Source organism: Callorhinus ursinus, unplaced genomic scaffold (genome assembly GCF_003265705.2).
Source record: "Callorhinus ursinus isolate GAN/ISIS: 27379988/994484 unplaced genomic scaffold, GSC_fseal_2.0 scaffold20, whole genome shotgun sequence".
Classification (NCBI taxonomy): domain Eukaryota; kingdom Metazoa; phylum Chordata; class Mammalia; order Carnivora; family Otariidae; genus Callorhinus; species Callorhinus ursinus.
The window spans coordinates 2,691,363-2,714,214 of NW_027397082.1; the positions used below are offsets into that span (position 1 = coordinate 2,691,363).

Here is a 22,852-nt window from a genome sequence, read left to right on the forward strand (position 1 = left end):
GAAAAAGACAGAAAGAACTTCAAATGCTTTAATTCTGATTATTACATCTTCATTTTAAAAAGTTGTCTTCCTTTTTTAAATCTGCTTTGCCTTTTTTTTTTTTAAGATTTTATTTATTTAATTGAGAGAGAGAACGAGAGAGAGAGAGCACATGAGAGGGGATAGGGTCAGAGGGAGAAGCAGATTCCCTGCCGAGCAGGGAGCCCGATGCGGGACTCGATCCCGGGACTCCAGGATCATGACCTGAGACGAAGGCAGTCGCTTAACCAACTGAGCCACCCAGACGCCCCTGCTTTGCCATTTTTTATAGCTTCTTCTTCCTTGCTCATATTTCCAAGTCTCTCCTATACTTCTTGAAATATACCTACATCCCATATGTTCTTCATACAATGTGACTGACACACACACACACACACACACACACACACACACCCGCCGAGAGCTGGGGTGGGTGTTCCCTCTCTTTGAATCTGGGTACAAGTTTGTCACTACTCCAACCAATAGAATGTGGGGAAGGTGATGCTTTGTGACTTCTGAGGCTAGGTCACAAAAGGGACAGAGCTCCTGCTTAGATCTCCATCTCTGGAGATCTTACCCATGGAACCAGGCACCATGCTGTGAGGAAGCCCAGGCCACATGGTGAAGCCACATGGGGAGGAGCTGGGAACCCGTTAACTGCCAGCATCCAACTGCAAGACATGTGAGTAGATTAGTCTTCCAACCTTCAAGTCTTGCACTCAGGCCTTGAACAACATGAAGTAGAAATAAACCATGCCTGCTTTACTCTCTTTGAATTCTGGACCTACAGAATCCATGAGCGTAATGTTTGTTTTATGTCACTATGTCACTCAGTGGTGGTAACTGGAACATTTCCCCAATGCATTTCTGGTGCCTAATTTAGAAGATGCTTAAATATTTGTTAGATTTATAAAATACATTAGAAAAACATATTATTCTTCTGCAATCTACAGCCTACTCTTCAGAAAAGTCCCACGACCTTCACTGGATATCTTCAATCTGTGATTGCAACAAGAGCTCACTCTCTTGTTTGCCAGTGAATGAAAGCCCCCAGATCAGAGAGGGCTTCTGTCCCACACAGCTCCTCAGAAAATCAAGGAGTATGGATTCCCTGGGATCCACCCTCAAAGCAAATAAGGCACTCATCCCTCCGTTTCCCAAGCAAATATTTGCATTGTCCTTGACTGTGGGTGCCATTTTGTTTTCCTTTTAAACTGGGTGCTTCCAGGGCAAAAGTGATGTGGGGAGAAAAACATATTTCCAAACAGCACCTGCATCATCCAACCTAAAAATAAATCCAGTAGAACTGGTTTTAGGAGTGATGCCACTGCTAAAAATAATGCTTACACATATAATGACATCAGCAGGTAACCGACCTGGGACCTGCAGGGCCCCAGTGTGTTTTGGGGACATCTTGAGCTCCTGCCTGCTTTCAGAGGTGGATCAATCCATCCTCACCCTCCTCCCACCTGGTGTTCATTTCAGGAGCCCAGAGCTGGACCTACTAAATTCAGGGAAAAGGGCTGGCTGAACATAGGGAAGCTCTGGATTTAGAGCTTTCATTAAAAAGTAATATGGACTTTCTATTTCAAGAACAGAATATCTAATAGTGTTGCCAAGGAGAAGCTCTCCAGGACCTGCTTTAATGGTAAATACGAATGGTTGTAATTAGCATATTAATAGCGGTTTGATTTTCTAACGCCATATGAAAGCCTCTCTCCAGCCTCTTTACAATACTATCTGCTTGAAGGTAATTACAGAACAGAGACAGAGCGCTGGAGTACAGAAGCCCGCTCTCCCCAGTTCTGCCTCCAACTGGCCTCAGCCAAGTTTCCAGATGAAGAACATGGAGGCATGGGGGGGGGGTGCGGTGCTGATCCCACTTCTCACACTCCATTTTAGCCCTAAGCTTCTTTCCATGGTCTGACAACCTGGTTCCCAAAAAGTGAAAACAGAACATTTCAGACCCCAAAGAACCCAAATCCCAGCAGAGAGGGCTTCCCACGAACAAGGCTTGACCTATGAACGAGTCCCAGAACAACTTTGGCAACTCACAAGAGCATCACTGATTTTTAAAGAACTCTCCAAACTTGATATTCCTGGCAACCAGCCAGCCTGCACTCCTGAGAGCTGAGAAGTGAAAAAGCAAACTCACAGCCCCGGGGCCTGGAGGCAGGGGATGAGGCAGGAGGATGGTGACAGGCAGGCCGCGCTTTCCAGGTCTCACGCTTGCCCGGGAGCTGCACGGAACACCCCACACCCACCCTGGGGCTTGTGAGCACCACACTGGGCTCTAAATCACAGCCCAGGATTCAGTTCTGGGCTGCACTGAAAAGCTGGCTCTGTGGCTCCGGCCCTAATTGCACTGCAGGGCAGAAGGTTGGGGAGCTGGACTGGTTTGTACTCAAGAGTGGTTCTTGTCTTTTTAGAGGGGCTGATGGGATGGCAGGCAGGGGCCGCCTCAGGCAGCTTAATTGCTGCAACTCTACACTCCAATTAAACACCAAATAAACATGCTGAACAATCCAAACAGACCAAGCTTCCCGGGGCCACTCCAGAAGCAATTCCTAGTTCGGAGGAGGCTTTTTCTTCTCCACTCAACTGTTGTCCCCTCCATCGCCTCAAAGTGGAAGCAGCTCACTCTCCTGGAAGCACCTTGAAGACAGGACTTTTGTCCCACTCCCAGATGCCTAGCCTCCCTCATAACCAGAGCTGGCCAATGAGATGAGGACAAGCTCTTAGGTTCAGCTTCCAGAACAGCTCCTTAAAGTCCTTTGACTCGTTGAGAGAAACGTACACGTATCCTTCTCCTATTCTTTTGTTTGTTTGTTTGTTACTGCCCGGAATAAGAACGTGATAGCTGGAGCTGCATCAGCCATTTTAGACCATGAGGTATCTGGTGAAGCAGAGAGATAGAAGGAGCCTGGATCCTTGATGACACGGAACAGCCAACCACAGCTTACTTCAAGACTTCATTTATGTGAGAAAAAAATGTGGTGTTCAAACCATCCAGCCAACTATCATGAGTATCTAATCCATGGGATACTCTGCCTTACCACCAAAACTTCCCTTGCTACATCCTACCCCTCAGTCAGGGCCGCCCTCCTCCTACCCTAGGGATCACTAGAATCACTTCTTTATTTGACCAACTGCAGTACTTTGTCATATGACATAGTGGTTAAGAATTTATTATCAGGCGTCAGACAGACCAGGGTGCAAATCCAAGTTCTTCCATTTACTAGTCACGTGACTTTCAGCAAATCATTTCACCTCATTCAGACCTAGTTTCATCAGCTGTCAGTTAGGATGGTAACACTACCACCTTCCAGGGTTTCCTGAGGCTTGGAGGATAACAGAGGCAAAGCCCCTGGCATTCTCTCAGCACACGACAAACATGACCATCAGCCCCATTCGTGAGCCACGAATCTGGTCGCCATAATCTATCAACTGCAATAGTTCCCACTGTTATAGTATTTACTTGATATTTTTCTTTATTTTTTAATTTTTTTAAAGATTTTATTTATTTATTTGACAGAACGAGACACAGCGAAAGAGGGAACACAAGCAAGGGGAGTGGGAGAGGGAGAAGCAGGCTCCCTGTGGAGCGTGGAGCCAGATGCGAGGCTCGATCCCAGGACCCTGGGACCATGACCTGAGCCGAAGGCAGATGCTTAACGACTGAGCCACCCAGGCGCCCCAGATATTTTTCTTTAACCTGGGTGTTAACTGACTCTCCCTCCCACCTGCTGGGAAATTACTGCTGTGGTTACTATTTATTTTTTTATGACATACATTAAAAAAATGCATAACCACAGTTCAGTGTGCTACATACAATCATCACACATGAAGAGGCGTGCCTGCCACCCTTCCTAATATCGTTCTGATGTTCTGAAGAAAGAAATGCACATATATCTTCCGTTCCCATCGACCAGGCTCCTTGAGGATGGGGCCTGGTTGTACTTGTCTGATTAACCCAGCATCTGGGACATAGAGGAAGCCCATTGAATATCTGCCTGATGAGCGGGAAAACATTCTCTTGTAGCCATATCAGAGACCTGGATAGAGAGCACAGCCAAATTCCATTCCAGCACATTGTGAGGGTCATCCAAATTCTTCTGCTGTGCCGGGTGCATTTTCCATAAAAAAATTACACATAAGAGGTGGGCAGTCAGCAAAGGAGTCTGCAATTGTTTCCAGAAATATTTCCATGAACCTTAAATGGCTTTTGCTGTTATGGGATTTGATCCATCTCGTGGCGCCCTGGAGAGACCTGGACAGGCCAGTGAAATGTGGCAGGGACTTCATGGAAAAGGGGTCCTTCTCTGAGCTGGACAAAGACCTTCTGAAGGAGTTTTGTGCCACCTCAACAGCTGAATACATTCTTGCAAAATATTTCCATCAGGGAGTGCGGTCCTTATGCAAAGCAAGAGGTGGTGACATTCTGAAAACACTGCATCCCAAATAAAATGTGAGCTGTGACAAGGATGCAGCGGGACCCAGCTTCTGGGTCAGAGACACTTTTTTAATGATGGAAATGTTTTGATGGAAAATGATGCACTTGGCCTGTTAAGAAGTAACCAAGCAAAATGTTTTGGGGCATAAGTAAAATGTTTTATTTGGCAAATTCATGTCAATTCAGACTGGAAGGTAACTCACTTCTCCTACCACCTCAACCTTCTATGGCCAAATGGCAGACTGAAAAAAAAAAAAAGGGAAAAAAAAAGACAGGTGTAGGCAGCAGGCTGCGTGAGACCAGAGGGCCAGAGACCTACATGCAGAAGGTTCCGGAGCTGGAGGATCTCAACTTGGCAGGAAGTTCATCCAGTGGGAATGAGCCTGACCCTCCAGCCCCATCCCAGGTGAGAGGTTGGGCGGGGGTCACCACCATGCGTAAGCCCCGAGAGGCAGCAGTAAGCAGGCACGTCCAGGCTTTGCCTGTAAATAGGTAACTGAGGCAACATCTAGAAGCCCGATCTGCAAGATGAGAGCGAAAATACCACTTCCTGCAGGACTGCCGGGCAATGACGTGCACTCAGGCAGGGTGAAGAGAGCTTTGCAAGCTGCACAGCAGCCCCCAGCCTCCACAGGGAGCAAGGCAGGTGCACTGAGAGCAATAGCTAGTGCCGTGTGGCCTGAGTGAGCCCCACAGGCAGGTGGTGGATTTGAGGATCACAGGACACCCTGGAACTCAGAGGCATAGGAGAAGCTGGTAGCTGAATCAGTCCCGGAAGGGAGAGCTAGCTTTCACCATTCAGACCTAACTGGGAAATAACTGGCTGTTGCCCGAAGACCCCAGAAAGGCTGTCAGCAGGACCGTAGAGAGAGAGAGAGAGAGCCCACACCCACTGCTGATGACCATCTCGGGCACTGGCGAGAGGCGTTCCCCAGCTGCGGGGCCCATCCCTGCGCACAAGGGGTCCCGAGAGGGGTCTGAGTGCACGTTCATGGAGACCCCAGGAGTCCAGGTGAGGAACTGCTTCCTGAAAGTGACAGACTTGCCCAAGGCCATTCAGCGAGTTAAGTGGAAGAGCCAAGAAGGAACCTAGTCTGCTTTTGCAGACACTGCTTTCCTTCCAGAACCATCGGAAGTATGGTCTGACATAGCATCCCCTCAGCCCACCTGCCAGAGCCATGCTCCTGCCTGTCGTTGCTATCTTCCTTTTGTCTGCAGCTTTGTAACACTGCAGCCCAGAGGACCAGCCTCGGGCCGCTGCTAACCCAGCCCGTCAGCTCCCTCCCTGTGTCCTTCCCGCAAGAGCTCTTCTCTGAACTCAGCAAATAGACTATGTTTAACCTCTCCGCCTAAAGCTCATTCTCTCAAATTCTCTCTTTTGATGGTGCAAGGCAGGGGGCGGGGCGGGGGAGGAGAGTGGAGGACGATGGGGGATTGCTCACCTCTCATCTCTTGCCAACATCTTAAAAAATCTGTCTCCTGCTGGTGGCCAGGACTTCAAGAGCGGCCCTCCTGTGGTGGCCAAGGGAGTGAGCAGAGCAGCCCTGTCCTCTGCCCCTCCCCCACCCATCCCGCCCCCAACACACACACACACACACACACACACACACACACTCCTATTTATACCCTCAATCGAGCTATCTCCTTTTTTGGACAATGTCGCCGTTTTGGCTCACTGTGGATGCTCAGTCATTGTGTCTCTTTACCAGGAAGGGAGAAGCACAGCGAAGCAACAAACGTATTTGGCCTGCCACCAGGGCTACAACCAGTGGTGTCTGATTCCCCTCCGGGGCATCTTCCGATGGCCTGTCTAGCCAAGCGCTCAGCCAGTTTCTCCAACCCGGGGAAGTGGCCAGCTGTGTGCAGCCGGGCAAGCTCAGGCCCCCTCTGGGTGGGTTGTCCCCCAGCCAAGTCCATGGAGGTGCGTTCCATCTTCCTGCCTGAGTCAGCCCACCTTGCAGAGAGCCCCGGGGGTGGAGGGACCCTGGCCTGGCGCCACCCAACACGATGGCCGGTCACAATTCCTTCCTCTCCTACATTCCTTGAAGCCGGCGGGGCAGGCGTCAGTTTGCCCGCTCTGCAGAGAGGAGGAACAGAACTCAGACACACCCGCTTCCCAGGTGGCGCACGAAGCTTCGTCACCTTTTCACTTCTAAGGTACTGATTTATCGATTGCTTGCGTCCCAAAAGGATCCACAGCATTTCCCAATAAAGGCACATTTCAATTGTTCCATGAAAGACAAAGAACAGGAAATAAGCAGTGAAGAGGGAAGAGAGACTAGAAGGAGCTCCCTCCAGGGCATCTGACGGAGGCGAGCTATGCTTTCAGCCTGAGACTTGGCTGTGGGCTTCCCAGCAGTTTGAACAGAGAGAGGTGCAGGTGGGTGGTTGGCGGTGGGGATAAACTACAGCCAGGCTTCAGGACTCCTCAGGAAACAGACACGCAACAAGCACCTACTGTGTGCAGGCTTTGGCTCCGTGTTGGGGGAGAACTGAGATTCAGCCCCTGTCCGTGAGGGCGGGCAGGCAAAGTTTGGTGGGTGAGCGAAGGGCGCACTGGTGGGGCATCACTCTACCCTCCCGCGCAGAGCAGGGGCGGTGGACACTGGAACAGAATGGGACAAGGGACAGGGACACCTGGCATTTCCTGGCCGCACTCAAGGGGGCAAGTGAGGCTGCCGTCTCCGCTAGCCATGCTGTCCCCGTCCCCTACGGAAGGTTCAGAGCCAGGAGAAAGGCCTTCCCTAAATCGGAGGCTGCCCCTGGCTGAGCGTGCGGCCTCGCCTACTTGCCCAGCAGTTACCTCTAAGGCAGGATGTGAGGAGGTCAGGCACCAGTGCCATGTCCCTTCCTGCCACGGGCCCAGAAATGCTTCTCCCCAGCTCCAACCCTACCCGCCCCGCACGAGATGCCGCCACCGGGGCCTTCCAGTCTCCTCAGCTAAGGCACCTCCAGGTCCACGGTGCCTGGCCACGAGGCCAACAGACCTGGTCCCTCCTTGTTTCCTGCTGTCCTCAGCCTCCAGCCTGCCTCGTCCATCCCTTTGCAGGGCCTCAAATTCCCCACCGGCCAAGTGAGGGAGTAGGGCTAGCACAGGACTGCGCTCTGGCTACAGCTCTAACATTACAGAGAAATCCTAACTTGTTAGTGGGGAAACTGGACCAGCACTCAGATCCCCAGCTCTAGGCACTGGCACCCCCACCTGGAAGGAGCCACCTGGATGGACGTGTGGGCTCAGTGGCCGCTGGGAGGAGCCGAGCTCACTTCCTGCTGCAAAGCAACATGGCAGAGATCAAAGATGCTCCTGGGGAGACTCTCCACCGCCCCCCCCCCAGAAAGGCCTTACACCACTTGGGTCCCACTCAGCAGGAGGCAGAAGCAGAAGGAGCTCGTCTGCCCTGCTGCACACACGTGGACTCTTTGGACCCTAAGGTTAGGCTCTCCCACTCACCAGCCAGTGGCCCTGACAAGTCCCATCTCTCTGAGCCTTAGCGAGGTAGCGCGATTGATAATCAGGGGCCGTGCAGAATTTGGAAGGCCTAGCTTCTGGCCTGGGAGACCACCAGCCTATAACCACCGCCTTCTCTTGCCGGGTCAGAGTCTCCAAGTCAGTCATTTCTTTCCCCTGACATCCGTCGAGGTGGGAGGGCTACAAGACACCCGGGAGCCTGCCTTCAGGATACTTCATCTGGTGACGGACAATCACACACATACACACACACACACACTCACATAATACAGGGGTGGGTCACACGTGCCAGGCTGTGTCCTATCAACAAGAGGGAAGCCCTGCAGACTCTTCCAGAAGGCTGGACACAACAGACAGCACACACACAGGCTCCCCTCAGGTAAGCCAGGTGGCAGCAGCACCTCAGCCCTCTGGACTAGGCTGTGAACAGAAACGAAATGGCTCCCAGAGATCATGACTGCACCTTGATGCTGAGGTGGGGAGAATGAGTCCCATAGACAGTAAATCAGTCCAATTTCCTTCTAGTCCTGGGTGAAAGATTCTAGCCAACACCCCCTATGTAAGCCGCAGAGAAGGCCTGGCCGGCTCTGTCCTCAGAGGGGCGCAGAGAACAGGAAAGGCCAGCTCATTCTATGGGGATTTCTGGTGAACGGGTTTCACCAGGGCCCCTGCCCCCTGCTAGGGCCTGGGGATCAGGTGAGCAGTGAGGACCCCCCGCCCCCCAGCAGGGCCCACAAGCCAGCCAGCTAGCCCTCGCTGATGGCATTCCGATGGTCAGGCAGGTGGTTTGTTGCTGCAGCCCTCCCGCCCCACAGAGACCTGAGGCCACTCCGGGAGTGGAGCTGTCAGCACCACCAGGCTGAGGCTCGATGGCAGGGTCCCACAAGCAGGAAACTAGCTGCAGCAGGAGACTGGTCACCCTCCATAAACCCAGCCCCACGGGGGTTTTTCCTTCCTGTCTCAGGAGATGATAACTCTGAGCCAGGAGGTCATGGTCAGGAAATACTGGAAGGAAATGCGCCAAATTGCAGACCGTGGAGGTGTGAGGACAGGGCTGCCAGACTGGGGGGGTGAGCCACACCAGACCCAGCGGCACGGGCTCCAGAGGACCACAGCTCGAGTCCCGCCACGACAATGGCCTGTCACCACTCCATCCTCCCTTCCCTCCCTCGTGGATTCCTTCGCTGACTCGCTGGTTCTGTGGACACCTTCCCAGCTCCCACAGAGGACCAGGCACTAGCGGAGGGGCAGGGCTTACAAAGGTGTCACAGACCCTTTAGGAAAGTAGTCAGACACCTGAAGCCTAGTTCTGTTCCCCATGGCCAGGGTTTGGTGGCAGTACGTGTGGAATATTCTAGGGCCTGGGTAAAGGGGGTGGGTGGTTATTTCAGGCAGGGGTCCATTGACTTTGGAGGTAGGACCTGGCCAGGTAGGGAGAGGACAGAGGATGTGGCCTGAGCAAAGACCAGAAGCAGGAAGAAAACCTGTTTACCAAGGCCCCGGGTGCTCAGGCCTGGGCCGGTGCTTCTAAACGTACCACCGCATTTAAACTCTCCAGCAACCCTGAGAAGTGAGTGACATGGTCCCCATATCTACAGGCAAGGACCAGGCTCGGATAGGATCTGAGTCTGGCTCTGCCTCTTTGTGGTGTCTGACCTTAGGCAAGGGGCTTCACTGCCATATACCCTAATTTCCTTATATGCCAAATAAGTCTAAAAACAGCACCTCTCTCTTAGGGTTGTGGGGTAGGTATAAAGAGGCAATGCAAAGTGCTGGGCAAAGTATCTGGCACATAATAAGAATGTGATCAGTGATAGCTCAGCGAGGTTAAGCAAACTGTCCAAAGTTACACAGCTCTGAAATAAAATGAAAGGATTTGGCACTGTGATATGCTGATAACTTCCATGCTAGTAAAGGTTTACTCAAGGGCATGAGAAGCCCAAAGGTTTCCAGGGGTGGGGGGGTTATGGAGAGAGGACCACTCTGGGTGGCTTCATACAGCAAGTCAGAGACCAATCTTAGAGGGTCAGAGGACAGGCTTCGTAAGAGGCCCTGCCTTAGGGCTGTGTGGTTTGGACTCTGTCCTACGGGCAGTGGATGGGCCATTTATATCTGCTAGAAGTCTCAACTTTGATGTCTTTAGAAAAGTCAAGAAGGTCGAAGTGCTCTAAGATCAGCAAACAAGAAGGCTAGATTGGATGGGCAAGAAGGAAAAAGAAACCAGCCATCAACAGTGGACCAATGAAGAGGCTACTGCCTCTGTCCAAGCAGCGTGATGACGGTCAAGGCAATGGGACGGAGAAGGGGGGCACTGACCCAACCAAGTGGGCGCAGGAACTCCACCTGGTGTGGCTGATAAAGCCATGGTGAGACACAGGAATCCAGGAGGGGTGCAGGATGGGAATGGGTGAGAAGTTAACACGGTGGCAGGCGGGTGGGGCTGAGAACAATTCCTTTCATGTTAAAGCCAAATGGGGACAAAGGGTAGCAAAAGCCCGAAGAGAATAAGTCTCACGGCTGGCTGGCCAGAGGAGGCAGCCGGGGGACAGTCAGGGTGGAGAGCTCCCTCTGCACCCCACACCCACATCCCGACCCCCAGTTAGCGAGGGCCTGCAAGCCCCACCTGGGTGGCACCTGAGGTGGTGTCTCGGACATAGCCAGTGCGACATTCATGCCATCTGCCGCCTTCTGAAAGGCCCCGCAGAGGGTAGAGGGAGAGAGGACAGACAGCAGGGGTGTGAGAAACCACCCCCAAAAAGAGGGGGAGGGAAGAGACAGGTGGGCAGCGGGAACAGCTGTCAACTTGGAGGCCTCTTGGGTGGTGTGAAAGGCATCCTGTGACCCAGCGTCACAAAGAGAAACCTGCTCCCAGCCCGACGCCGCAGGTGACACAAGCTGTAGCGGCCCCTGCCTCCTAGCATCATCAGGAACGGGGGCCATCTATGGTACATTCCGGGTCCTGGGCTGGGTCCTTGAGAAACGCTGTCTCATTTCTCCCTGGCACACAGTAAATGATAGATATCTGGAGAAGTGAGTGAATTTCATAACATTCCAAAAGCCCAGCCTTCTCTGTCTGTCCCTGGCTCCCCTTTGCTCTCTGTTCTCCCCCCTGAGGACTGCTGCAGGGGCTCTCAGAAGGACATTCAGTGGCTCCCAACTACCTGTAAGACAAAGACCTAACCTTTCAGGCCAGGGGCACAGATGATGTCTCGGGCCTGAGCCAGCCTCCCTTGGACCTCTTCCCTCATGACTTCGCTGCACAAAGCCCATCAAAGCAGTGTGTGCATCACTTCCCACACGTGCCCCATGTTGCCCTACCTTCATGGGAAAAGCATGGCAACCATGGTGGAAATCCACAGCCAGCACAGGCGTGACTCAGGCCCAGGCTTTCATCTGGACTCTGTGGCTTCCAGAGCTCTGTAACTTTGAGCAATTTACAAAGCTCTCTGAGTCCCTGCATCTTCATCCATAAAACAGAGGGTGGAGGAAGTGGTGCCCAGCCCATAGGGCTTTGTAACGATTCAATGAGTCTGTGTCTGCAAAGCCAACAGTCCGATTCCCAGCCACAGTGAGTGCCTAGGAAAGGCTTGCTGGTTGTAAGATGCTGCACTGCGGACTCCAAAAGTCTCCCTTTTCTCCCACCTACTCACAGATGCCTCTGTTTCCCTTGCCCACCCCACCTCTGGGCACTTGGTACTGAGGAAGAACATGTGACAGCTACCCACTTTCACAAGGCCATCACCCAGCTTTCTGCCCCGTCTTCCCAACTAGGGACAGTTCCCGAAGGGACAGAGCTGGCCTTACATTCCCCCTTGGGAACCCCTGCAGGGCCGTGCGCAGAGTGAAAGCTGAACGGGGGGTTCGTGGCTGGGATTGTGACTGACTTCGTGAAGGTCTCTCCTGCCTGGAGGCAGAGGGACATGTAAGATGGCCTTTGCTGGGGGGAGGGGTCCCATCCTGAACTTCGAAGTCCGTTGAGGGCTAGTAAATAGAGCTCTGCGGGATGGAAGTGGGGCTAAGGGGAAAGGGGTCATATTCAGGTTACATAAAGCAATAAATGTGGCCTAGCCCGTGTTGCCAGGAGCCACTCCTGAAAGCAGCTCTCCACCACCTGGCAGCTCCCCAGATCCCTGGCATAGAGTACGTGCAAAACAGAATGAATGAACGAATGAATGAACAGATAAACCCAGCAGGCCCTGGCAACTACCACCCACAGGGGAACCAAGGAACAAAGCTCTGAACTAAATAGGACTCCTGCCGACAGGGATGATGACGAACAGCAGTGACAAAGCAGCGGCCACCTCGGAGTGCTTCACTGCGTGCCAGGTCCCCGGCAGAGTCCTCTCCATGCATTTCGTCATTTGATCCTTGCGACACGCCTATTCCCATTCTGCAGGTAAGGACACTGAGGATTGAGAAGATAAATCATCTGTCCAAAGTCACAGTCAGTAAGGAATAGAGCCTGGCTCAAACCCAGGTCCCTCTGACACCAGAGCTCTTGCTCCTCACTGTTGTCTCCACCCCAACCTGACTGAGCCGGGTTAGCCCTTCAGGAGCTTTGTCCCTGAGCATAAGCACGGTGCCTACAGCGGTCTCACACTCCCGGGCTGCTGACACCCAAGCCTGCTTTGCCCCAAGCTGGCTTCAGCCAAAGTCCTGGAGCAGCGTCACCTCTGGGCCCATCTCTGCCTGGCCAGTCAGGATCCGACAGCCAGAGGGGCCGACATGACACATGGAGGCATGCACCCCCCTCTCAGCTCTCCCGTGCCTCCCCCTCAGGTCAGCCGGGGCCCAGCAGGGGAGAGGATGGGGGCCTTTTAAAAAGACTCAGAGAGAAAAAGAAGACCCATCAGCAAGCATTCTAGGACTTGGGAAGATTAAGATTTTTTTGTTTTCCATCCCCAGGGGAGAACAAAAAACATCTGAGCAAGGAAAGAAAATTAAGATTCTAAAAGGGCCTGGTGCAGAGGAGACACTGGTGTTGGGGGCTGGGGAAGGGCAGCAGGCAGGTCCAGGCTCTACCCTCATGGAGGCTGCAGTTAAGCAGACTGATAGAGGTCAGTTATCAGACTGCTGCAAGGCTTAAGGACCAAACCCAGGCCTGGGGAGGTCACCAGAGAAGACTTCCTGGAGGAAGTGACCTGCAAGGTTGAGTGGATTACCAGGCAGAATTGGGGAAGTGCGTTTGGAGAAGGGAGGAAATGTGAAGGAGTGGCTGGGTCAGGGGACAGGTAGGAGGGGGTAAGCTGGAGCAGTAAGCAAGGCAGGGCCAGATAAGACCCTTGGGCTCCATCTTGACTGCAATGGAAAGCCAATGTAGCCGCTGGTGGCACGATCAGATGGACATTTTAGAATGAGCTTCGTGGCTGTGTGTGGAGCCTGGTTAGACCCGGGTGAGCCTGGATGGAGTTGGGGGCAGGGCCAGACACCGGAGTTCAGGCAGGATAGGAAGGTGGCCAGGGTGAGGGAAAGAGTAGGGGTGGGGAGAGAGGGGCCAACTCCTGAGATACTGAGGATGCAGAGTTGCCCGGACTTGGAGAGGGACTGGCCATGTAAGCTGGACAGGGGAGGGCAGGCAGGAAAAGGGAGGCTCCCAGGTCTCTGGCCAGTAGGAAGGAAGGTGGTGATTTTCACCAAGATCAGATACAGGGGCAGCTTTAGAAGAAAGGATCACAGTTCTTCAGGGCGACAGGAAAATTACTTTAGCCGTTTGTCCTACTGAAGGGTCACATGACCACACTGAAAAGAGCCAGCAACAAACGGCCGAGCACTTTACAAAGTGTTTCCTACCAGGAAACACCTGTGGCGACTGGATCATCCACTAAGGTAAGGATTGCTGCGTCCCCATTTCAAAGATGAGCAAATTGAGGTTAGGTGACTTTCCCAAGGCCAGAGAATCCAGGGGGAGGCATGAGCACCTCAGTCTGCTGCCTCCCAGTCCTGTGGGGATTCTACAGCCACCTACTTCCATTTTAAATGATATCTGGTTTCTGGGCAGGGAGGACAAATGACAGAGGAGACAGTTCTCTCTCTGGAAGCCGAACAGACCATGACAGGGCCGCAGACCAAAATGTTCATCACGGGTATCCTCCTGGCAATTTTTACTTTCCTCTTTTTAGATTATATTTTGGAAGTTTCATCAATGGATGTATTTTATTTCTGTAAGGAGAAAAAGACTAAAAGATAATTCTAAAAATATTTTTTAAAGATGATAGAAGAACAGCACAACCGTGAAACAGAAAAAACAAACGGCGGCACTCCAAATGCTTCTCGATTTTGCATTTTCCTCTCTGACACTGGCTGGAAAGGGCCACAGCTAGGAGTCAGCAGGAACCCATGCCCACAGGAGCTCTTTAGGGGATAAATTTTTTGTTGTTGTTCTTTGGTTATTTTGTTTTTTTTAATTTAAACGTTTATACTGGCCCCAAATATCCTTCCACCCACATTTTTTTCTTCTCACTCTCCTGGGTGCTAGCTCTGAGGTACTCCGAACAAGGGGTGTTTAATGCACTGAGACAGATGCTGGAGGACATGCTGCCAAGGTGTTGCTGAACAGACAGAGCCCGGGAAATAAATTCTATAAATAGAGTCTGGGCAGAGACGGTTGAAAGTGTTGTCCTAGTGTCTCTTTATGGGGCAGAATGCTGTCATGCTCAGGCTGCTGCAGGTCAGCTGGCCTCTTGGGCCGGTCTGAGGTCCCCGTTGCTGCATAAACTAGCTTGTTTTTCCCACTTTCGGCGACGGGCCTTAAAACAGACAGAAAAGCCCTTCTCATGCCCGACTGCAGTCGCTTGGGCCTGGCAAGCGGGGCCCCGGGTGCTCAGCGAACCTCATGTGCTTTGTCCATCAGAGGCACATTTCAGGTTAATGGCGTCTGCAGATGCAAGCACAGGCTGCAAGTGGAACATTCCAGAGGAAGCAAAGGAGGTGGAGAGGCCGCTGCTTGGGTTTCGCTAATGTGTCTGGCCTTTGAAAAGACAATGTGGGCTTTCTCACCTCTGAGCCAGAGATCAAAATGTCACAGTGGAGTACAAAGATGTTAATCTGAACGCTAACTGGAATGGCAAAAGCTAGAGGAAAACAGAAACAAATAGTTCTCACTCTATCTCTCTCTCTATATATAATCAATATGAAGCCTTTCAAAATCAGGTTTATGCTGTGCTTAGGGGCAAGGGCTTATTTTCAAGAACCTTAAAGGAAGAATCTGCCCACAAGAAATAAATAAGCCATAGGGAGGGATACACTGGGGGCCTGGACCAGTGCTGGGTGGAGGGCAACAGGCCAGTTCCCCATTGTCCACTGGTGTACCCACTCCCCTGGAGGATGGCAGCCCACGACAACAGGAATTTCTGTGTTTTATTCACGGATGTATCCCCAGTGCCTGACGCTTAATAAATACACGTCAAATGGAAAAACGTAAATCACGTTTATGGAGAATGTTAATGATGTGGGAAAATATTTTTGAAATTACATTAAGAAAAAAAGGTAAGGGCGGGTGCCTGGGTGGCTCAGTTGTTTAATTAAGCCTTTGGCTCAGGTCATCGTCCCAGGGTCCTGGGATCGAGCCCCGCATCGGGCTCCCTGCTCAGCGGGGAGCCTGCTTCTCCCTCTCCCACTCCCCCTGCTTATGTTCCCTCTCTCGCTGTGTCTCTCTCTCTCTCTCTCTCAAATAAATAAATAAAATCTTTACCAAAAAAAAAAAAAAAGGTAAGGGGAAAAGAAACCCGTAGGTATGTGCGTGGGGGAAAATGCTAGAAGGAATTACATGAAAGTGTTGACTGTGACTACAGCTGAGTGGTAAAATTATGGGTGATCTGTCCTTAAAATTTTCTCTGTGTTTTTAAGCAAAGTAATTTACCAGTTAGGATCACTTGAACAATAACAGCAACAAGAATAAAGAGGGAATTAAAAAGTACCATGTCCATGGTTCTGAAAGCCTTTGATCCTCTCTAGACAGTCCTGTGGGGAAGTGGTCAGTCTGGGCCTGCCAGGGTCAGTAGACCCTCGGACCTGGTGGGAACTGGGATCCTCTGGCGCCTTGAACTTGATCTCCACAGACCATGTAAGAATATGGGTATTAGGGGTTGAATTGTATTCCCCAGAAAAGATGTGGTGGAGTCCTAACCTCTAGTACTTTGGAATTTGACCTTATTTGGAAATAGGGTCTTTACAGAGGTAATCGAGTTAAAATGAGGTCATTAGGGTGGACCCTAATCCAGTATGACTGGTGTTCTTATAAAAAGGGGAAAGATGGACACGCAAACACATACTTGGAGAAGGCAGAGATCAAAGTGATGCTTCTATAAACTGAGGAAAGCCGAAGATTGCCAGCAACCACCCGAAGCTAGGAGAGAGGCTTGATCCCAGATCCCAGATGCAGCCCTCCACTGCTATGGCAGTGAATGCCAACCAAGACAGCAAGGGAAAGCCTGCCATGGAATCAGGTCACAGGGAGAACTTGGCAAGTCACTTGTCTCTCTGGGACTCAGTTTACTTATCTGGAAAATGGGAGGCCTGGCCTAGAGCAGTGGGTTTCAAACTTGGTTTTAATCCTGGAATAAAATCTTACAAAGAGGCTCAAACATAAAAGGTAAAAAGAAACCCTGATCAGTTAGAAGCCTGCTCTGGATCCAGCACCCCCTCCCTGCAGAGCAGCTTTTGAAAACAATTGCAAATCATCTGTAAAACCTTCATCCGTACCCTAGTCTAAGACTCTCCAAACTCGAAACCCACCAGCTAGGATCACTGAGCATCTCGCATGCACCCACGCACCCAAGAGGACCTGACCCCTCGGCTTCAAGAGGTGGCTGGTCTTGGTGGAGAGGTGAAACTAATACCAGGAACACAGTGGGTAGACAAGCCAGGCTGCCCTCTCCCTCCTGAGAGCTAAGCTGCAAACGGGTCACCTGATGTTCTAAATCCGCCACATCTAAATTTATCTTGCCCTCCAAGGACGAGCAGATGCTGTGCCTTATCGGAGCATGGTAAGTGGCAGAACGACAGACGTGACGCGCCCTTATCACCCCAAGGACGGGAATGACGTCTGCAGAAAGACTTGGTCTCCCTGACGATTAAATCAAGAGCTCACGGGCCAGCAGACCTGAAGGGGACTGGGTCACACAGGCCTCAGGTGGGGTGGGACCCAGCCCAGGAGCCCAGATTCCTTTCCAGACCCTTCTATGTCCCTGGGGTGGGGGAGGGGAACCAGCTGCCCCTGAGGAGGCGGGCAGAGAAAGGGAGGCTGTCTGCAGGGAGGGCCAGTCCCTGTTGCATTCCTGGGGAGCGGAGACCCAGAGCATCCCATTCCACACAGGAAGAGGAAGAAAGAAAACACTCACGAGCACCAGCGGTGTGCAGGCCGACCACCAGAGGTTGGATTGAGAGGTCACTGCTGGTCGCAGCGCAGAGCTGAGCAGCCCAGGAGGAGGCTGGACTCCAGGAACAGGGTCCGGGGTCCTACTGGGCTGATCTGGGCCTGGGCTTCCCCTCGCAGGACAGAGGCCCTGGAACCCACCTGCCGACGGCTATGGGCTGGTTCCTGCCTGCCGACACCCAAGCAGTACAGAGCAGGAGCCTCTCAGCCACAGTCCTGCAGATCTGCAGAGAGGGGGAGGCTCTGACCATCCTCCCGGAGCCCACAGACTCATTAGGGGACACAGAGTCAACAAGGAAAGAAGGAAATGGTGTCACTGTCCCCACTGCCCCACTGTGGAATCAGCTGGGGGATTCAGTATTCGTTCAACTTTTAAGTACACAAATAACATGCCAACGCATTCTCCTTTTTAAAAAAAAACCACCTTACAGGTAAAGCTGATGTCCCCTCTGACCTCCATGCCTTCCCCTGGGGTAACTATTGTTAGGACTCTGGGGTGTAACCTTCCAGAACATCCACATGTCCTTTCAAAGAGACCCAGCAGGCCAAGGGTCAGGGCAGGGTGAGACACTATGGGCTTCCCAAGGCGTGCTGTGAGGCCGAGGCACGAGAGAGCGGCTGAGGGCTGCCGGAAATCAGGGTAGGCCTCCAGGAAAAGGAGTCTGGAGGCAGGGGCTCAAGGAAAGGTAGGATCAGATGACCCCAAGGCAGGGGTCCCTGGGGGCGGGACCCATGTGATGTCAGCCCCATTCATCATTTGTAGTCAATTCTGCCTCTTTGGGAAACTCTAAAGCCCTCCCAAAGGGTCCTCGCCTTTGCCCGCACACCACAGCACATGAAGAGGACGACGATGACAATGACAATGAAACAGTGGCCTGTGCTGGGCACTCTGCTGGCCCTAACAACAGTTCCACGGCACCGGGATCAGTGCTTCCATTTTCCAGACAACCAAACTGCAGCCCAGGGAAATTAAGCAACTTGCTTAGTGTCCCACGCTGGAGGGTGACAAGAGCCACCACTGACCACAGCATCAAGGAGGGAGGGCCCTTCACGAGGCTGCCTTGCTCCTGCGGCCAGTGGTACAGTTCTTGTGCCTACGACAATGCCGAGCACATATGAGGGGCTCCACAAGTATCCGCAGGCTGATTTCTTGGTTCAAGACCATGAGCAGTGTTGGGTGAATAATCAAGCACTAGGCAGTCCAAGGCAATCTTCCTGCTATTACGGTGTTTGGGGGTTTTTGTTGTTGGTTTGTTTTTGGTTTTTTTATTTTAAGTTAAGAATCTAAATTTTCTTCTAAGAACCCCCTACAGCCTAGAGCTTCTGCTCCTGGAAAGAGTTAAGGCTTTGGCAAGAGGCTGTCCCACAAGGCGAACCAAATGTCCCCCATCCGTCTGTGAGACCACAGCAGCTACTTTCTGCGAATGGCCTCCTCGTGAACGTCAGTCCCGCCAGAGGGTGGGGAGGGGGCCTTGATTTATTATATGGCTTTTGGACAGTTCCTCCAGAAATACTGCCAAACAGTGGAATAATCAACTCTTTCACTCAAGCCCCTCATACTTTTTTATTTTTTTAATGAAAGAATAAAGTATGCAATGAGCCTGAACTAAATAAATAAGAATGCCACACTTTTGCCCAACAGAACTTTCTGCGTCCCTGAGGAATAGTTGTAGACCTCAACAACCTTTTATCCTCACAATGACGTTCTAGCCTTCTCCGTTTTGGATGTTCTGAGAACTTCTTTGATTTGGGCTCTCTAATTATCTTGAGAACAATTAGCTTATTAACTAATAATGTCATTATTTGATGTTGCTTGGAACAGACATGAGAGAATCCCTTCCTCCTCCTGTGCTCTACCGTCTACCAGGACTGTCTGAAGTCAAGTTACTCATGTCTGGGCTCACACTGGAAGCAGGTATGTGTGACAAGGAATCTCTGTCTTAATAGTCATTGCTGACAATCACAGAGCTGGTTTCTGGGCTGGGTAGGGGGACAACGTCCATTCACAGCCACTTTATCCATCCACTCATTATGCCAGCCATGGAGACCTCAAGATAGAAAGGACATGATCCACGTCTTCAGGGATCTCACACAAAGAGATGCCCTTGGAGGCTCAGAGTGATGGCACCTCCTCCAGGAATGTTCCTGATGGGAAGAGACTCTCAATTCTTCTCCAGCTTAACATCCTATTCCTCCATCGTGCAACTCTCTCGATTTGTTATCACCTCTTCATTTCCATCAGTCTCCTGGGCAAAGCTGCGAGTGAGCTCCAGGAGAGGAGGAACCAGGTCTGTCTCCCCAGTGGGTAGTGCATAGTAAGTGCTCAGTAAATACTGATTGAATAAGCAAATGAACATGCAACCCATTCACATGAGATAAAATAAAGACAGAAAAAGACAAACAGAAATGTCTCTCCCTCTGGGTGACGAACGGGTCTCTCTGATTTGAATACTGGCTGGAGGCTGATGCCCAAAACGTCATACCCTTATGAGTCAATCTGATGCTGAGCAGTGGAAAGCTGTAGCTCACTTCTACCTTGGAGCCTATTTCCTCAGGTCTAAAATGCATGGTTGGAGAAGATGCTTTGAGTTCCTTGAGTTGAGGACTCTATGAAAACCTCACATCCCTGTGACGATTAGTCAAACTGCAGCCTCAGGGGAAAGGGGCCTGGGCCACGCTGGCTGGCCTCCCCCGCTGAGTAGATGTGAGACCATGGCCTGGTCTCATAAGGGTATGAAGCTTCCTCATCTACGCAGTAAGGATTGGGGCAGGGGTGCTAGAGTAGGTGCTTCCTAAGTCCAAACTTCTAGTACTTTCAGTGGAGAATGCCGTTTAGATTAAATTTGGGTCCGGTATGCACATGTCACACATCTTTTCAAAAGAGCCTTGACTTCCAATATTGCACACACTTCATTCTCTCCTTGATTCACCCAATATTTAGTGAGCCCCTACTGTGTGCCGGGCACTGTTCTGGTGGTGAACCAGACAAGACCCAGTCACTACTGTCATGGGGCGCCCAGTCCCACTGGGGGACAGAAAATACACAATTAAAGACTAAACAAAAGATGATTTCAGATGTAGTTATGGGCAAAGAACATTAAGAAATTGCACCATGTGAGGGGCAGCAAGTAGAGGGAGAGTGGGGCTCCTTTCTAGAAGCTGGTTGCGAAGGCTTCTATCTGAGCTGAGACCTAACGGCTCCCTGGAAAAATGTAGGGAAGAGCGTTCCAGGTGGAGGGAAGAGCAGGAGCAAAGGCTCCAGGCTGGAAACACACGTGGGGCATTTGGAGAACAGAAAGGTGACCAGTGCGGTTTGCGCATGGGGCAGGAGGGAGAGACTGTAAACAAAGGCGAGAGCCGGCTCATGTAGGGCAGGGTGGGAAGGGCACTGCCAAGAAGCCCACGGGTAGGATCTCGGGGGTCCGCAGACTTGGATGGAGAAAAACGTCATCTCTCTTTTCACCAACCTCTACCTGAAAACCAGCACTTCTCCAGTCTCGAACGTCAACAACAACCGACGGTGACGTTAGGGGTGCCCAGGACTGGTCGACGACAGAAACTGCTCGTCCATAACACCACTGTTGCAGACATCTGCAAATAGCACTAATGCTCATCACAAATGCAAAGTTACAGTAGCCATGAGACCAGCGGTTGGCCGTTATTATTTAAAGTCTTAACAGAAAAGCACACATATTCCAATATCATAAATTTGAAAAGTATCTAAGAACTGAATCTGAAGAGAACTGGCTTCCCTTATAACCCCATGAATTTTGTTTTAGAAAAGGAAGAGCCTTGTTCTGAGAAGGGGTCCCTAGGCTTCGCCCAATAGCCCAGGGGCTCACAAGCCACGGTAAGGAGTTTGACTTTTATTCCGGGCGGGACAGAGAGCTGCCGTTTCAACGGGTTTCGAGGGCTACGGTTTCCGTGTTTCAAAGTCCCACTGGCTGCAGGGCCTGTGGTTGTGTGGGGCAATGTCAAGGGCAGGAGAGGGCGTGGCCTTCCCTGACCACTGTCCTGGGCCGTCGGGAGGGGGCAGCGTCCCCGGGTCCTCGTGCTCTTCCCTCTGATCAGGAGCCTGCCCACCACCCCACCTCACGCTAACCTCTGGGTCCAGAGGAACCCTGTCCCTTGGCCCGAACCCCACCCCCCGCAGGGCATCCTCCCAAAGAGCTTCAGAAAGTGAGCTCATGTGTCCACAAGAAAAATAAATGCGGCATTTGCCCCTGTTTGGTTTGTATATTCGTCTAGAAAAGAAATGAGATTTTTATTTTAGAAAAGTCTTCCAGCAGGACCCCAGCAGAGGCCAGGCAAACACCAGGGGGACGGACCGTGACCGCTCAGGGAGGCTCAGGCACCGGGACCCACTGCCACGAGCAGCAGCCCCGCCGTTTATGGCTGCCTTCCTGTTTTCCCCGGGCCTCTCTTCGCACTGCTCTTGCACACACAGAGTCTTTTCAATGCCCTCCAGGAGAACAGAAGAATCCATTTTCACACACCGGCACGCACGTTTCTCCCACCCTCCCCGGGGAGTGGGCCCTGCCAAGAGGCCTGTTTATGGACATACAGGGACAGATGGGGATGGGGCCCATGGGGTGGGGTCCTCAGACCAAGACAAGCTGAGAGCTGAATCCTATGCTCCCAGATGCCCCAAACAGAAAGTGAGAGCGGGGCCAGGCCAACTGGGAGCTGAGGGACATTTGTGGTACTTCTCGGCAATGCCTGCGAGCCTCGTGGAGGGACAGGGATGCAGTGTGGGATGTGGAGGGTCTGGCTTTGGAAGGAGGGGGCTGGAAGGGGCAGGGCTGGTTCACCTCAAAGGATCAGAACAGTCAGAGAGAAACAGAGAGGAAGCATGCACTTGGTCTTTGGAACCAGGTTAACTGAGCAGCAGAAAGGGAAACAGAGGCACCCACGTCGCTGGTGAGGACCAGCGTGGAAGAGTGACCGCTGTTTCCAACCGCTGCCTGTTCAGCTCGGAGCCCCTTTCCCAGGGCTCTGGTTAGAAAGAACAGGCTGGGTTTTGTTTTTCTTGGGAGGGGGTTCGTTTTTATCTGTACCCACTGGCATTTCTGGATTGTGAGTCTCTCCAGCACCCGGTCCCTGGGAATAAGGGAGGCAGAAAAGAGAACCCAGGAGCTTGCTAACATGTCATTCCTCACATTCCCGGGTCCCCAGCCAGTCTGCCTTCATCTCTCCACTTTTCACAACTTTCCTCTCTTTGTTTCATACATAATGCCCAGAGCTTTTGCCTGTCCTTGGTGGGAGGGTAGGGGACAGTGAGTCTACTCCATCATGTCTGGAACTGAAGTCCTACATTTCATATTATGTTTTATATATTTTTTTTTAAGATTTATTTATTTATTTGAGAGAGAGAGCAAGCGAGCACACAGAGGCAGAGGGAGAAGGAGGCTCCCTGCTCAGCAGGGAGCCTAACTCGGGGCTCAATCCCAGGACCCTGAGATCATGACCTGAGCTGAAGGCAGACGCTTAACTGACTGAGACACCCAGATGCCCCTATGTTTTATATTTTTAAGAAACA

At 51.8% G+C, this 22,852-nt stretch overlaps 1 protein-coding gene and 1 long non-coding RNA gene across 7 annotated transcripts in view; one reads left to right on the forward strand and one right to left on the reverse strand.

Annotated features, from left to right (window-relative positions):
- GRK5 (G protein-coupled receptor kinase 5) overlaps positions 1 to 22,852 on the reverse strand; it is a 215,621-nt gene that overhangs the window by 88,827 nt on the left and 103,942 nt on the right. The window lies entirely within an intron of this gene.
- On the forward strand, positions 453 to 12,448 carry LOC112830558 (uncharacterized). Its single transcript, XR_003209956.2, has 4 exons — positions 453 to 700; positions 6,181 to 6,392; positions 6,520 to 6,628; positions 12,205 to 12,448. It is a non-coding gene; the product is annotated as an uncharacterized lncRNA (long non-coding RNA).